Genomic DNA, 13,353 nt, shown 5'->3' on the forward strand with positions numbered 1-13,353 from the left:
TTGGTTCCAGGTACCGAGTGGCTGGAGAAACGCAGGTGTGACAGTGTATGTTGAAGAGGGCTCGGGTACTCCCAGGTAAGGTGGACTTCCTCCCCCTGGACGTTAGTTGACCTGGATGGAAACGGCATCTTCTGGGTGCTGAGAATAACACTACGAGGCTTTGAGTCTCCATCTTTATTTGCTCACGGGCTGCACACATACCTGAACCTTCCTATAGCTCTGCTTTCAGGCTCCAGGCCTCCAGACACCCCGACATGCTGCCCACCCACACCCCAGATCTCATTATGTTTTATACCCTGGACCTCAAGACAGCTGAGACCACTGAACGACGAGGTCAGAAGTAAAGCCCCTTAAACAGCTCTTACGCAGGACCTGTCCTTAGCTGAACTGTGGAGTAGCCCCAGAGAGCAGTCCTGAGGCACTACTCTAGCACTTGGGGAAGCCAAGGATGCCCAGGCGACAATTCCATCCCTTTACATAGTTTACGTCCCTGAGGGCTGCTGGGGGCTGAGTCCAGCCTGCTCTGTGCACAGAAGGGAGGCATAAAGCTCTTTGTACCAAACAGGAGAGGGGCTGAGTGGCCCATCATCAGGCCAGGGAGAGCAGAACAGCACAGTGAGGGGGAGGGGGAATCACGGAGTCTGGAGCCAGACAGTCTGGGTTTGCATTCTCATTCTGATACTGACTAGCTGTGTGACCTTGGGCAAAATACTTAACTTCTCTCTGCTGTTTGATGTTTCGTATCTATAAAATGGGTATGATAATTATGTCTAGCTCACAGAACTGTTATGAGGATTAAATGAATGGTACATAATAAGCCCTATAGGAGCATTTGCTAAATAAAAATTTTTAATTTTTATATTTTCAAGATTGTGGTCACCATACCCAGGTGGAGCCTACCTCTAAGAATTCCAGGATGAGGTCCTAGAGCGGGAAATAAAAACTTAGTTCATGTACCTTGATCCTTCCATAATTCAGAGAGCTAGGAAGACTGTCTTAAAGGACTGCAGGTGTATTTCATGGAAGAGGAAGTAGACTTGGAAGATGGGCCCCCCAAAGGAAACCAGGACCAGCAGGTGAAAGCTACAGCAGTGCATCATACATTCTCTATTAACCAGGTACAGAGGGTTAGGCCAATTGTATGACTCAGTTCATGGCACATCACCAACAAGGAAGGACCAGATAAGTGCCCAGAACACCTGGGAGGGTTGATCTAACTTGGAGAGAGGCAGTTCCACACCTGTCGAGATGGCCAGGCAGTGTCTGGTCCCATCCTGGGTTTTGGGGTAGAGATGCCACAGCTTTGGGGGGCAGTCAGGACCAAGGACTTCGGAAGGCCCTCTGGTTCACTGGAGATCCAGCCATCCTCATCCTGTGACTCACAAACAAGGCCAGAAAGTTGTGGGGTTCCTGCAACGGCCCTCTTCAGACCACAGCCTGACAGGCTAGTACGTGGCTCTGAAGGGACCCCTCATTGCCTCCTCTGCCCTGGCCACGTTTCATTCCTGTCCCAGCACATTGGTGTCCACGAGCTCATCTATGCCTCACTAGAACCTTGAGACATGGGTGGAGTAGCCAGGGATGAGGATTCTTACTCTACGAGGGAGAAAACCAAGAAGCAGAGAGAGAGGACTTTTCTGCTAGACTTCACCAGAGTTGCACTGTTCGTGCAGGCAAAGCCAGAAGTAGTCAACCCCAAGCTACCAAAACATCAATGATCCCCTATCATATATTTAAAATGTCCAAATTCCACCTGGGACACAGATGCCTTTATAAGGTGGAACATACCTACATTCCTGGCTTCAGTTCCCACACTTCTCTCCTTGCCCTCACTCCAGCCCTTCACGTGTCACCCATCCAATCGTATCAGCCTAGAGGGGCTTAAGTTTTCCCACCTCAATCAATGTGCTCCATCCCCATGCCTCCCCTTCCCTCCGAAAAGCGTATGTCACAATCCTTCCGGTTCTTCAAGGAAAGCTTCCCAGATGCTCCTAATCAGAATCAATGTCTTCTCTGATTCTCTTTAACATAGCATCCTGCTTGTGCTTTATACCAGTGTCATATCAGGCTTTAATGGACACTCAGTCCCAGGGGCAGAAGCCGTCTCTTGTCATTTCCACACAGTATCATGTGTTTTTGGCTACAGCAGACTAGCTTGTAACAGATAAACCTTCCCACCAAGGACAACTGGAAAAGGTAGGTAAAACACTAAAAGCATGTATTTGAAGACACTGGAGAGCTATCGAGGCAGCAAGGACTCAAGAATCCAGAGAGATGGGAAGTACAGCAAGGTGAGCCTGACACTTGGGTCTGCTTTTCCCCTTAAGCCATTTGCCAATTCCAAGGCAGTTGCCAACAGGCTGGGAAGCTAAGCAAAACTTCAGGCATCCTCCCAGGACTAAGGACACAAAAATTGGAGTTCAGAGCCTGCCAAGGAGGAAGGGCCCTGTTAAATAGCCCCAGGCTTTCAGATAGGGGTCCCTGAAGGGCTAAACTCTAGAAGTTAGGACAGAGTTACTTTCTACGTGTTAGAAAGATCTAACATCCGTATAATTGGAATTCCAAAAGAGGAGAGAGAGAACGTCTGGAAGAACTATTTGAAAAGATAATGGCCAAGAATTATACGAAACTGATGAAAGATATCAAGCCAAAGAAGTACAAGAAAAACATACCAGGGCACATCAAAATCAGACCATGGAAAAATCCAAGACAAAGAGGAAAGCTTACAAGCAGCCAGAGTATAAAAGGAGCATTACCTTCAAAGGAGCAGCAATAAGGCTAACAGTTGGCCTCTCAACAAAAAACAAGGAAACAAAGAAGATAATCACATGACAGTTTCTAAGGGTTGAAAAAAATAAGTCAGCCTAGAATTCTGTACCCCCTGGAGAGAATAAAGGTTTTCACAAAAGTGGAGACAGGACTTCCCTGGTGGTGCAGTGGTTAAGAATCTGCCTGCCAATGCAGGGGACAGAGGTTCGAGCCCTGGTCCGGAAAGATCCCACATGCCGTGGAGCAACTAAGCCTGTGTACCACGACTACTGAGCCTGCACTCTAGAGCCCGTGGACCACAACTACTGAGCCCACGTGCCACAACTACTGAAGCCCACACTCCTAGAGCCCATGCTCTGCAACAAGAGAAGCCACCGCAGTGAGAAGCCCACACACTGCAACGAAGAGTAGCCCCTGCTTGCCACAACTAAGGAAAGCTCACGTGCAGCAACGAAGACCCAACGCAGCCAAAAATAAATAAATAAATACGTAAATTTATTTAAAAAAAAAAGTCGAGAGACTTTGTCATCAGAGTTCTCCAAGATGAAACTAAAGGGAGTTCTTCAGACCACAGGACAAATCATCCTAGATGTGGAATGAAGGAAATGGAAGGGGGAGCTATGCAGGTAAATCTGAATGAATATCAACTGTGTAAAATAATAATGTCTTATGGGGTTTAAAATATATGTGTCATTAAAATGCCATGGTGAAAACAGCACAAAAGGTAGAAGGGGATTAAATGGAAGTGTTCCAAGGTCTTTGCACTATCTGGGAAGTGATGAAAGTAGTCTTTCCTATCAGACTTCAGCAAATCTTAATAGTCTTAGCTAGATGCATACTGTAGTCTTTATGTAATCAGCATAAGAAGAGAAAAAAAGTAGAATGAACATGGCAATAAAGGGGAGAAATGATGGAATGATTTTTTTTAAAAACCCCGATTAATCCAAAATTAGAGCAATAAAGCAGAGAAAAAGTAACATAGAAGAGTTGTCACAAATAGAAAAAATAGTAAGATGGTGGATTTAAAACCAAATATATCAGTAATTTCATTAGATGATACTGCAATGAAAAGACAAAGATTGTCATAATGGATTTAACAAAACAATATTTTCTATTTCCTATGGAAAACCAAGAGGTTTAAAGTAAAAGGATGGAAAAAGATTTACCACACACACATTCATCCAAAAAAAGTTGGTACAAAGTAAGATAAAGTCAACTTTAAGACAAAAGGTGTTACTGAAGACAAAAACTTATGATGATGAAAGCGTCAGTCCATCAGAAATATATTAACTATCTCTTCTCAGTTTGTATACGCAGACTCCACATGTATGAAATAAATATTGACGGAACTAATAGGAAAAAAATGACAAATCTGTAATTAACGTGGGAGATATTACACACCGTTCATCAGGGGAAGCAGACAAAAAAATCCTTGTACTAAAGAAGTGAACAATATGATAAACTAATGCGACCTAATTGACAACTTTCTATCAACTGGACTCAGAAGACAGACTTGCTTCAAGTCCACATGCAAGATTTACCCAAATGGACCTTAAGCTGGGTCACAAAGCAAGTCTCACCACATCTAATGAAATCGCACACAATGTGTTCCCTGACTACAGTAGAATTAAGCTCTACACCAATCATAAAAGAATAACCAGAAAATCCCCCAATATTTGGAAATGATGTAAAAGGAAAATAAGTCTATTTCTATTAATTTCCATTGAGGTCACAGTATCAAATTGATTTACTCATTCAATAAACATTCATTGAGCTCCTGCTACACATTAGGCCTCATGTGGGTAAAGCAGACATGCTCTTGCCATGGTTCTAATAGGAATTGACAGGGCATTCATCTTCTAGCTGTGGTTTGCCTGCAGGAAATCAGTGAATATTCATGGATTGAATCACCTGAGACAGGTGGCCTGACTCTGAACTCAGGAAAGTTTTTCCTCTTGTAGCCAGTGTCTATATCCTCATCTGGCAGAAATTTAAGACAGAAAGTCCAGGACTTGCCAAAGGTCCCACAGAGTGACAGAGCTACAACCAATATGAAGCTAACATGATAAAGTGCCTCCTCTATGCAGGCACTGTGTATGAATCATGCCTTTTTTTTTTTTTTTTTTTTTTTTGCGGTACACAGGCCTCTCACCGCTGCGGCCTCTCCCGCTGCGGAGCACAGGCTCCGGACGCGCAGGCTCAGTGGCCATGGCTCACGGGCCCAGCCGCTCCGCAGCATGTGGGATCCTCCCGGACCGGGGCACGAACCCGTGTCCCCTGCATTGGCAAGTGGACTCTCAACCACTGCGCCACCAGGGAAACCCTCATGCCTTTTTTTTTTTTTTTTTTTGCGGTATGCGGGCCTCTCACTGTTGAGTGACCTCTCCCGTTGCAGAGCACAGGCTCCGGACGCACAGGCTCAGTGGCCATGGCTCACAGGCCCAGCCACTCCGCGGCATCTGGGATCTTCCCGGACCGGGGCACGAACCCATGTCCCCTGCATCGGCAGGCGGACTCTCAACCACTGCGCCACCAGGGAAGCCCCCTCACGCCTTTTTATTTTCTGTATTTCTGCTGTTTTGATATGTGGGGTCTATGCTGACTCTGGAGAAAGACTACTCAGAAACTACACTACCCACCTTCTGGTTAATTCTTAGAGATGATAAAGGACTCACCCACAAGTGTAGTTTGCATGTGCAAACCAATCAGTCCAGAGCTATACCTTCCCAACTATTTCCATTCTCAAGATCTCACACTCTGGGCCACTAACCCCCTGCCCTAATCACTCTAAGACCAAGTACCAGATAAGTAGAGATGGTCCCTATGCCCCAGAGAGAGGTGAAATTATTCAACTAACCAATCCTTAACCTGATTAGCCTGCTTCCTGTGACAGTCATAGTAGATGCTCTTGCCCACATTTTCCCCTCACTCCTGCCTCTGACCAGCCCTGGTGCTTCTTCATGTGGCCCCGCATGGTGTGCCAGGCCTCCTTGTTTCTAGGGATCTGTGACTATCATCTTCTTCCTCCATGACAGTCACTTCTGTGTCTGTGTCTTTCCACACCTGATTAAAACAAATCTTGGGTACATTTTAAAATGTACACATGATTTAATGTTTAAACACATGATTCTCAACATTCTGCTGTATTAATTCACTTAATGGGGCAAACCCCATTATTATCAAGGCACAGAGAGTTTCAGCAAGTTGCCTCAGGTTGCACTGTTGGGTAAGTGGCAAGGCAGGCTCTGAACGAGGGCAGCAGGCTGACCTGTGTCCTTCACCTTCACCTCTGTGCTCTAACAGCCCCAGTCCAGCATTTTCTTACCATCTCCCAAGCTCCCCCTCACACGAGAGCTACAGAGGCCTGCAGATTGTCTATTCACATCTCAAAAAGAAATGGAAAAAAGTATGTGGTTCTGTAATTTTTTAAGAAGAAATCGTAATCTCTGGATTTGCATATCTATAAACTGCTCCACCCATCTTCTTGGATGCTCCAATCTGTGGGAATGGCTAGTGTTCAACTCTTAAATCTTTCCTACAAAAGTGCTCCTGAATTTTTTGCTTCCTTTGTGGGGCTTCTCCTACTCTCTACCCTGGGGAATTGTAAAATATTAGACCCAGATGCTTCTCTTTTCTTTTTAAAAATAACTTTTATGGTTTTTTCTTTCTTCTTGAAAAAGTTATACAATCTGGTGATACAAATCTGGAGAACACAAACAAGTAAAAAGTAGAAAAGAATTTGCAAGACCCCTATTGGAGAGAATGATTGCCAATACTCTGGTGTACACCCCTTCCAGCCTTTTTTCTGTACATATATATTTCCTCTTAAAACTTAGAATAATTTTCTACATACTCTTTTGTAAACTGCTTTTCACATTTACCAGTATATTGCAAACATCATGCCTCATTGACTTTTACAAGGTTTTTATTACATAGTATTCAATCTTATGGATGCACCATAAGATTGAATAATCTTACCAGTAAATTTTTTACTGCTGTTCACATAGTTGAAATGAATATCCTTGTAGCTAAAATTTTCCACAGTCTTGGGATACATTCCTAAAAGCAAAATTGCTGGGTCAAAGGGCTGGTAAAAAGTGAACGCTTCTGCAAAACTATATTAACTGCCTTCAGAAGGGCTGTGCTAGGGTACACGTCGGCCTGAAGTATGTAGATTTCCCCACAACCTCAAAATTCTAGCTGTGACCATGCTTTCAGACCTTTCTCCATCTGATAAGCGGAGTGGGGGGGGAGGTATTCTGTTTTAACCAACATTTCTTTTGCTACTAGTGAGGTCGACCTTTTTTTCCTCCAGGCTCTATTGGCCACCTGTATTTCTTTTTTTTGGAAATTATCTCTACATGTTTTTTTTAAATCCCCTTACTATTATATGTCTTTCCCTTATTGCATTGTAACATTCATTTTTCACATTGGCATCCATCTATCCCTCAGGAGGGAAAAATTGCCAACGTCCAAAGCAGAGCTGCAGAGGATGGAGCGCAAAATGCCCTGCGGCTCCACCCACCGCCGACCCCCTGTCCCGTGGTGGGCTGCCACCCCCTGCAGACCAGAGGCCTCGCCCGCTCCTCCCAGGCGTCAGTTTGCTTTCTGCACTTGAACTCGAGTTCAGCCCTTTCTCGGCAGGAGACTCTAGCTGCTGGGGGCGAGGGTGGCCTGGAGGGGAATCCGTCCAGGGTGGTCCCCCTGCTTGTGGCCCCCGCTGCAGCCCGTCCCGTGACAAGACTGTTGGCAGCCTGATGACCCGGTTTAAAACCGAGCCCCACCGGGCGTCCCCAGTTGCGGGGACGGGGACCGGCGCCCCTCCCGGGAGCAGGCAAGTGGCCCCGGGCTGCCAGCCCCTTCGCGATCCGGCCGCCGCGCTCTGCGTCCCCGCTCCCCGCCCTTCCCAGCGCCGGTGGCCGCGGAGCCGTGGTGTCCTCAAGCCCAGGCGGCGGCCGCACGCGGCCCGGGGTGGGCGGCACACGTGAGCCCGCGAAGGGCGCTTCGGGTGACCAGGGTCCCTGAGCGGGGACCGTGCGCCGACTCGGCCGCCTAGGCTTCCCGGCCCCGCTGCAGCCGCGCTGGAGCCGGCGCCTGAGGCCCCGCGGCCTCCCCTTGAAGCAGGCCAGGCTCCGTGGGAGCGGACGTCCCCTCTCTGCTCACATCGCTCAGCGGAGCCAGTGCTGTTGGTGATGGGGGTCTCGGCTGGGCCCCGGGCCTAGCACGGTGCCTGGCACATGTTGGGCGCTTATTAAAAACCAGTTGGACAGTTACAGGGTAGGATAGCTCAAAGTAGACCCACCCTCAGGATGGTTTTAAAATAAGCTCTACTGCTTGATCACAGGTCAAAGGGCTATTAAAAGTGAAGTGGGGCTTCCCTGGTGGCGCAGTGGTTGAGAGTCCGCCTGCCGATGCAGGGGACACGGGTTCGTGCCCCAGTCCGGGAAGATCCCACATGCCGCGGAACAGCTGGGCCCGTGAGCCATGGCCGCTGAGCCCCGTGCGTCCGGAGCCTCTGCTAAGCAGCGGGTGAGGCCACAACAATGAGAGGTCCGCGTACCGCAAAGAGACGATGTTGGGTATCTTGGAATCAGAATATAAGGGTCTGAATCCTGACTTTACCACTTCCAAGCTCTACAGATTTGGGGGTACTTTTGGAGCCTGGATTTCCTCTTCTGATCATGGAAATAACCTTCCTTGCAGGTGTATATGTGATGATTAAATAACGTGGAAATCCCTAGCACACAGCATGGCTTCGTTCACATTAGTTTTCTTCTTTCCTTCCTGCCACTTCTGAACCCCTGAGCCTTGTCTCAGTAGGTACTCAGCAAATATTAATTGAATGAATAAATATAAATTCCTATTCAAATCGTCACACCTTATCAAAACGGCCTTTTCCTTCTGACCTAATTGCATAGGAAAGCGAGCTGAGAAATCCATTCCTTATTAATTTATTGTATTAAGAAATTTAACACATGAACGAGTAAATTTGTGACTTTTCTATGAAGAGGGAACTTTTATGTTTTAGCAGGGAATTCCTAGGTATGAATTTTTTTTTCAGTAAAGATCACTGTATTTGTGACTTACAATCAAGAAGAAAATCAGACAATAAACAAGAAACAAAGTGCATAAGTAAAATAATATGTTAGATAGTGATAAAAGCTTCAGAATAATGAAAAAATAGTGTAGCATAAGGGCATAAGAGAGTGCCAGGGGTAAGAAGGAGGGACGTTATATATATATATTTTTTTTCTTTTGCGGTACGCGGGCCTCTCACTGTTGTGGCCTCTCCCGCTGCGGAGCACAGGCTCCGGACGCACAGGCTCAGCGGCCATGGCTCACGGGCCCAACCGCTCCGCGGCACGTGGGATCTTCCCAGACCGGGGCACGAACCCGCGTCCCCTGCATCAGCAGGAGGACTCTCAACCACTGTGCCACCAGGGAAGCCCTTTTTTTTTTTTTTGGTGGGGGGACGTTATATTTTTAAAGTGTGGTCAGGGTAGGTGTCATTGGAAAGGCAGCACTAGATATGATTTTTTTTCTTTTGCGGTACGCGGGCCTCTCACTGCTGTGGCCTCTCCCGTTGCGGAGCACAGGCTCCGGACGTGCAGGCTCAGTGGCCATGGCTCACGGGCCCAGCTGCTCCGCGGCATGTGGGATCCTCCTGGACCGGGGCACGAACCCGCGTACCCTGCATCGGCAGGCGGACTCTCAACCACTGCGCCAGGAGGGAAGCCCGAGGGTCTGGTAGTTTTATGATGCGAGGACTGTGGTGAGCCCTTCCACGTAATTCCCCCCACCTAGGACGTATAGACTTTCTTATTCTATACCTAATTTATGTATTCAATTCCCCTCCCCTCCCCCATTCTAAAAGGATGACCTCTGCTTTTATACCACAGCCTGGATACCACATGAGCTGGCAATGAAGGTGGGATTCTGCTAATGAGAAAGTTAGATTTTTTAAAAATCCTATATTTATTGATTACTCATTCTGCATCAATGACTGTGTGAAAAGTGCTTTACAGGTATGAACTCATTTAATCCTCTAGTCTAGACTAGCGTTTCCCAATAGAAACATAATTCAAACCACATATGTAATTTAAACTTTTCTGAGAGTCACATTAAAAAAGTAAAATGAAATGGGAGAAACTAAGGCTAAAGATATATTTTGTTTAACCCAATATATCCCAAATGTTATCATTTCAGTATATAATTGATTTAAAATTATTAATGAGATATTTTGCATTTGTACTAAATCTTTGCACTCTGGGGTGTACTTTACACTGACAGCACATCTCAATTTGGACTAACACATTGCAAGTGCTCAGTGGCCCCATGTGGTCGTGGCTGCCATACTGGATGGTAACAGCTCCAGGAAACCCTCTGAGAGAGGTACTATCAGCATCTGTATTTCCCTGAGGGAAACCCAAGGGACAGAAAAGCTATAGCTAAAAAGTAATCAAGCTGGGGTTTGCACCCAGGCAGCCAGATACCAGAACTGCTACCTTTACTGACTAATTGTTCTTATCTCTGTCGCTGAGCAAGCACACTCTGGTATATCAAGCGTTGCCCAGGACCAATTTCCTTGAGAAAACTGCTTTGGGTCAAAGGATTTGAGTTTCATTAAGAAATGTACTAGGATCCAAAAGATTAAAAACAAAAGCAAGGAAAAGCTTTAATTTTAATAAAACAAAAAAGCCCCAAACAAACAAACAGAAGTGTGCTATGTCTCTTACCTTTTTTGGTGCCTATTCATAAACAAATATGGTAAATTCTCCCTCTACTCTTCTGGACATTTGATGACATTTGGATTGATGGAAGTCACATTTCCCCTCTTCATACCTGCTCTATCAGTTCGCAGTCAGAGATTTTGATTTCACTAAAGAAATCAAAAATTCTGGTGGAGACATCTAACTGATACCATAGTTGGGAGAGTTTTTAGATGATGGGGAGATCTATTTTCAGCTTTCACCTGTGAACACCTCCAAGGTCATCAACAGCCCAAGAGTCTACGCCAGTGAGGTTACATCACCATCCATCACAGAAACTCTAGGAACATCCTCTACCCTGAACACAAGCCACTGGGTCAGCAGAACATTTCTGTAGCTGGTTCACACATACCAAACGAAGCCCAGGTTTCACCAACCCTCTGCAGGCACGCAAAGTTCCACAAGAGGATGACCGATCTTGCAGAGGCTTCTGTTAAAACTGCATGTTAGGGCTTCCCTGGTGGCGCAGTGGTTGAGAGTCCGCCTGCTGATGCAGGGGACATGGGTTCGTGCCCCGGTCTGGGAAGATCTCACATGCCGCAGAGCGGCTGGGCCCGTGAGCCATGGCCGCTGAGCCTGCGCGTCCAGAGCCTGTGCTCCGCAACGGGAGAGGCCACAACAGTGAGATGCCCGCATACTGCAAAAAAAAAAAACAAAAAAAAAACAAAAAAAACCCAAAAAAACTGCATGTTAGTGAAGTCCAGGAAGAACTGTGGCAGATGGACTTAATTCTTCACGTGGTTTAGCTGAGGAGTGGGTCATGATTACAGGGGTCAAGGCAAGATGCCCAAGGACCTCAGTATTTGACTAACAAGAATAAGAGTGCTACACCAGTCAGAATGGCCATCATCAAAAAATCTAGAAACAATAAATGCTGGAGAGGGTGTGGAGAAAAGGGAACCCTCTTGCACTGCTGGTGGGAATGTGAATTGGTACAACCACTATGGAGAACAGTATGGAGGTTCCTTAATAAACTACAAATAGAATTACCATATGACCCAGCAATCCCTCTACTGGGCATATACCCTGAGAAAACCATAATTCAAAAAGAGTCATGTACCAAAATGTTCATTGCAGCTCTATTTACAATAGCCCAGAGATGGAAACAACCTAAGTGTCCATCGACAGATGAATGGATAAAGAAGATGTGGCACATATATACAATGGAATATTACTCAGCCATAAAAAGAAACAAAATCGAGCTATTTGTAATGAGGTGGATAGACCTAGAGTCTGTCATACAGAGTGAAGTAAGTCAGAAAGAGAAAGACAAATACCGTTTGCTAACACATATATATGGAATTTAAGGGGAAAAAATGTCATGAAGAACCTAGGGGTAAAACAGGAATAAAGACACAGACCTACGTGAGAATGGACTTGAGGATATAGGGAGGGGGAAGGGTAAGCTGTGACAAAGCGAGAGAGAGGCATGGACATATATACACTACCAAGCGTAAGGTAGATAGCTAGTGGGAAGAAGCCGCATAGCACAGGGAGATCAGATCGGTGCTTTGTAACCGCCTGGAGGGGTGGGATAGGGAGGGTGGGAGGAAGGGAGACGCAGGAGGGAAGGGATATGGGAACAGATGTATATGTATAACTGATTCACTCTGTTATAAAGCAGAAACTAATACACCATTGTGAAGCAATTATACTCCAATAAACTTGTAAAAAAAAAAAAGAAAGATTTTACCTTACAGAGATAAAGTCACGAGTGTGAATATATTTATGCATAAAGAAATGCATAATAGCAAAATGCTCATCAAGGCAAATGGATCAGTAAATTATGATACATACATACAATAAGACACTGTGCTGCCTTTTAAAAATGACGAAGTAGATCTACATTTAGGTACGAGGAAATAATTCCAATATGTTTCAGAATAAGAAAGTAGGTTACAGGACCATATTCAGGTGAAATAGTCTATGCACAGAAAGAAGATATTTAGAAGATATTTAGATATTTTGATGATGTTTCAGCAATATTTAATTCTTTATCTGAACTTACTGCATTGTTTTAATTTCTTATAATAAGCAAGAATGTTTTACAAAAAATAAATTATTTCAATGAAAAAAAAAAAAGAATAAGAGTGCTAGAAGGAATCAGCTATGACCATGGCTTATCAGAAAGTGGTAAGTTATCTCTCCCGATATTTTCTCACTGGGCTCTTGGCTAAGCAGTTGAGGACATTCTTAAATTCAATTCAATCCATTTAAGGATACAAGTTCACACAGTTGATACTAGTGTAAGCTTTGCTGACAAGAAGCCCTGTGGCACCCAGGGGGTGTCTGAGAGACATGGGGAAAGAATTCCTTCACATCCCCAGGACTTAAATCCCAGGCATTCCTGAAAACCATCTGCCAGAATCAGCTCACCTTCCCCAAGGGCCTTGAGGACCCCCTACATTCAGCGTCCCCTTCAGGCAGCTTGAACATTCATCCTCCACAAAGAATGGGCTGCACGTGCCATCACCTCCCATTGCCACTAAGCAGCGTGGCCCAGTGGTTTAGAGTCACACAGAACTAGGTTCAGATCCCTCTTCTATCACCTCTTAGCTCTGTGACCTCAGGCACACTTAGATTTTTCAAGTCTCAGTATTTCATCTACAAAATGGAAACGATACGTACTTAAAAGCAACTTTTTAAAGGAAAAAACAAGAAACACCTTCATTTCAGGACTCTTTCAAAAATCAAAGATCATGTTTCTTAAGTTCCTGAACCATAGTAGGTGGTCCCCCCCCCCCCAAATCACGTAAAATATTTGGGTTCCAACAGGTGCTGCCTGGTAGATTTGAGTCAGGCTGTTCAAGTGCCA

At 45.5% G+C, this 13,353-nt stretch overlaps 1 protein-coding gene across 1 annotated transcript in view; it reads right to left on the bottom strand.

Annotated features, from left to right (window-relative positions):
• Positions 1–13,353, bottom strand: part of LOXL2 (lysyl oxidase like 2) — a 102,105-nt gene that overhangs the window by 74,494 nt on the left and 14,258 nt on the right. The window lies entirely within an intron of this gene.

The sequence above is a fragment of the Mesoplodon densirostris genome, chromosome 6, assembly GCF_025265405.1.
Source record: "Mesoplodon densirostris isolate mMesDen1 chromosome 6, mMesDen1 primary haplotype, whole genome shotgun sequence".
NCBI classification, from domain to species: Eukaryota; Metazoa; Chordata; class Mammalia; order Artiodactyla; family Ziphiidae; genus Mesoplodon; species Mesoplodon densirostris.